Here is a 4,585-nt window from a genome sequence, read left to right as displayed (position 1 = left end):
TAGCAATGGATCATAGCTTTCATTTACATTTAGTTTGACTCCAATTGGACATCTACAACTCCAGATATGGCTGAAATAATCCACATAGATCATGTTGATTTCTCACCAAAATTTAGCATTGCATTAAAACAAAGTAACAATGCAAAACTCCGAAAAATATCTACTTTATAGCGTTTATAAGAGCATAAACATTTCATTAAAGCAAAGAAATAAAATTAACAAAATATATCAAATAACTCCTTAAATTAACTAATTAATAAAAGATAAATAAGACTAAAAACAATGAAAAATATGAATATGATGAAGAGTCATCATAAGCAATCAAACAAAGTTGCTTCCATTGAAATACCATTGTGTGGGAGTTTCATTCAACAAAATTTAAGAACACAACTAGTTAACTTCCAATGTTCATCAACAAAATGAGCGGTTAAGCAAATATAACCCTCACCGGTAGATGTTGTCCAAACATTTGAAGTAAGAAAAATTCTATTTGGAATCCTACCCCTGATATCCTTAAGCTTAGTCTTCTCTTTGCTATATATTTTCTCAATATCCGACACAATGGTATTACTAGAGACTATTTCAGCATAAGGATTCAAATAATTTACCCACACTCGAATTTTCTCATACTCAACGGAAGATCATGTGCAATAATAGCTTCAGCAAGCAAATCACGATGGGTTTTTTGGTTGATTCTAATCATGTTATGAGGTTCATCTTGATTAAAAGGGTTCAACATGATACTCTTACAAAGAGAAACATGACGAATTAGATGAGAAGTCCCGTAATTGTATCCATAATTAGGTTTTTTTTTTTATTACTAAGTTCATTACTACAAAAATTGCACGCAGCTTTTTCAATCTCATCTTCATATTTACCAATTTTTGTAAACAAATTCCAAACAATGGACACTGTTTTCTTATGTGTATCATCGGTATTTCCAAATACTACAAAAGGAGCTTCATCTTCTACATTCACGTTTATATCCATAGACTCCATACTATAATTTAAAAGGAAGTTTCTATGCATTTAAACAAATAACATACAATTAAACAGTCTCATAGATGATCAATTTGAATAAATGCATCTAAACACAAATCAAACACAAATCAGTCCTATAATATAACGTAAAACACAATACCAACGTTGAAGAATTATGCCATAAAACAAAGGACAAGTGAGTTTGATTTTCTGTTTGTCTATAGAAGCAAATCAATTTCTTTTATTAATTGATAATTAGATAAATGAACTACAATTACAAGTCTATTATAATGTATCATGTAAGAGTAGGACAATTACAAATGATCGATAATAATCAGTCACTTAACAATGCCACTAAATTAAATAAAATTTAACAATATCACTTAAACTCTAATGTAACAAATTGGATCATAAATCAGCAAGTTGCTGCTGCAAGAAATATAAGTTTTCATTAGTCCACAATTCTGAACCACCTAAACGATTGTTGTGTTCAAATTTTGATTCTGATTCTGGTATTTAATACTTAACCTTGTTTTTTCTCTGCAATTTTTGATTCATTTCTTGTAGATTCTAGCTCACAAAGGGTTACAACTTTTATTTTTTAAGTTTTTACCGCTCTTAACATCCTATTTGTTCTTAATAAAAAATAACAATTCATTAAATAGTGTAGAATATATCAATAAACTAGAATAATTTTCCATATTTTGCAATCAAAATGGCACATAATAAAGCATGAGAAAGTGGGTACTCAGTATATGATTTTAATGATATGCATAAATAATTTCAGCTCTTAAACTAAAACAATCTTATATGTTAATTATCAAAATGTTCTTCCAAACCTATATTTGGTTTTTTTTTTTTTGTTTTAAGGAATTTCAAAACTAAAACTGATAGCCAAACATAACATGGTTTATTATTCTAGTTTCCAATGCTAAAAAAGTATGTAGGACATAAGAAACTGGTGTATTTTTCTAATTTTCTATATATGTCTAAGTATGAACATAAACCGATGTACCTTATAATCATATATGGAAGACCAAAATCAACATGATATTGTGCAACATTTCTTTTCCAAATCTGCAATCAATATTAAATGGTATTTAATTTTTATATGAAATGGTAATTAATTTTACATGCTAAAAATCACAAATATCATGATATAAAAGCTAAAAGAAGCAAAAGTTAAATGTCGGATCTTGTGTTCCCACATGTGATTTTCAAATGAAAATTATTTCATAGACTCTAAAACATCAAAATAACTACAAATACATAATAACAATGACAACAATAAAGTAACAGAGGTTAGAAAATCAATAGTGACGGTGGCCTGAACGCAAATCAATGGCGAAGAGAATGAGAATTGATCGTGGTAGTGGTCGGAACCAAACGAACGGAGGAGGACATAGATGGCGTTGATTTGATTTAGGGTTCCATGTGTAAATTGCTTAAGATTATGTCCAGATTGTGAAGAAAAAATAAATACAAAAAAGGGGCCATTAGGCCCTTTGGCCCAGGTCCACAAATAACTAAGACATAATGGGTTGGGGCCACACAAAATAAAAAGATTCATTAAAAAGGACTCAAAATTCGGGGCCTAGTAGAAAGTTTAATAATGGGGCTTTGTGATTATGGTCTTTTTTGACAGCTCTAGTTACAGGTTTGAAGTCTCAATGCGTAGAAATTTGTTCGGACTTCAGATTGTTAAAGGATAGCAGACTCAATTGGCAGTGGGATTGTGTGGAGGCTGTACTTATCTCCCAGGTACCGGGCTCGAATCCCACAGAAGGCAAAAACTCTCTATTTCTACTAGGTGGATAGGGGGCGAGAAGGTTGTGAGTAGCACTACTGGTAACAGTAATGGCTGAGGCGTTACAAGCTCAATTGGTAGTGGGACTGTGTGGAGGCAGTACTTATCTCCCAGGTACCGAGCTCCAGTCCCACGGAAGACAAAAACTCGTTATTTCAACTAGGTGGATAGGGGGCGAGAAGGTTGTGAGTAGCACCGCTAGTAATAGTAATGGTTGGGTGGTTGGGGTGTTACATAAGGAGGAATTGAATTGTAAATTCACCTATTTAAAATTTCCTGTTAAAAACTTAAGAGAATAACTCAAGATTGATCTTGGTTGTGAAAAAAGAAAACGAAGAACGTTCTTGGTTCTTGACCAGAAAACAGAGAACGTTCTTGGTTAGTTAAAATCAATAATTTAACTTATTTATTTAACTTGGTAATCAAACATACTAAAAGTAAATAGATAAGGGAAGAAATAGCATACAAGGATATATCTTGGTTCACCCAACTCGGGCTACGTCTAGTCCTCACAACTGTGAGGTTTTACACCACCAGTTCAAATCAACCTTGATTTGTTACAAAGAAAGTCATTTCCACCCAGAAAGGAGTTCAAATCAAGCCACCTATCAATCTTTAAAGAGGATTTTAAACTTCACCTTTTAACCATAAAAGGATTTTCTACAAACTACTAAAACTATACGTAACACTTATAGCTTTGAGTTTACACAATAATGATTTAGAGTGTTTGGCAGAATTTGAGTATTCTCAACACTTGAGAATGATGTTAATATTTTGGAGACTGGTGTTAAAATTCTAGAGATTGATGTTAACACTCTGGAGATTGATGTTAACATTCTGGAGATTAATGTTAATATGTTGGAGATTGATCATTCTTGAATCAAGAATGTTTTTGATTGAACATTCTTCGTTTTACTGGAACATTGATTTGTTGCCTTTAATTTGTTTAGTTTGACAGTATTCCATGGGCCTTTCTTTACTTGTGCATGTATCTCAGATATGCAGCTGAAGCATATGTTTTAAGAACATTCTTCATTCTTGACAGTCAAGTTGGAGAATGATCAGTCTTGCTTGAACTTGCTTGATTCATCGTAATCCATAGGTTTTCTACTCTGTATTTTGAATTGATTCTTTGCTGAGATGAATCCTTTATATTCCTTGAAAAGTACAGATCACGTGATTGTGAAATACAGAAACAATGATTGTGAAGTCCAAGGGAAAATTCTTCTTCAATAGAAGAGATAATTTGTTCTTGAAATCTCAAAACAGTGGAGAACGTTCTCCATTTTCCAGATTTCTGTCAAAAACGTTATTCGTTCTATCTTTGTATTTTTTTCTTCTTTTTCAAATGATCTTGCTTCTGATTTATAGCATAGTGTGATCATTGATTGTTGTATTTGATCGTCTTCTTCATGAAGATGCTATCTTGAAGATGTAATAACCATTCTCTTGAATGATTGATATATGATACATTCCTTTTGAAATTATTTCATTATTGAGTGGATACTTATGCACTTTAATGAAGTGAATGACTTCTTGCTTATTCACTTATGCAATTCATGTTCCTTAAAAGAAACTCAAGTGCAATCGTTAGTTGACTGCCATTCATAAAACTTAATCTTTTATTTCATAAGGTTTGTCATTAAAATATACATCAAAAAGGTTTTTGCCTCAACAGTGATATGCTACCATTGTTGCAAAGCAGGTCACATAAAAAGAAATTGTAGGTTCCTTAAGAGAGATCAATCAAGGAAAAGAAATGAAGACAAAGAGAAGAAAAATGATAAAGATACAACA

Source organism: Cicer arietinum, chromosome 3 (genome assembly GCF_000331145.2).
Source record: "Cicer arietinum cultivar CDC Frontier isolate Library 1 chromosome 3, Cicar.CDCFrontier_v2.0, whole genome shotgun sequence".
In the NCBI taxonomy this organism is placed as follows: Eukaryota; Viridiplantae; Streptophyta; class Magnoliopsida; order Fabales; family Fabaceae; genus Cicer; species Cicer arietinum.
This window is presented reverse-complemented; position numbering follows the sequence as displayed.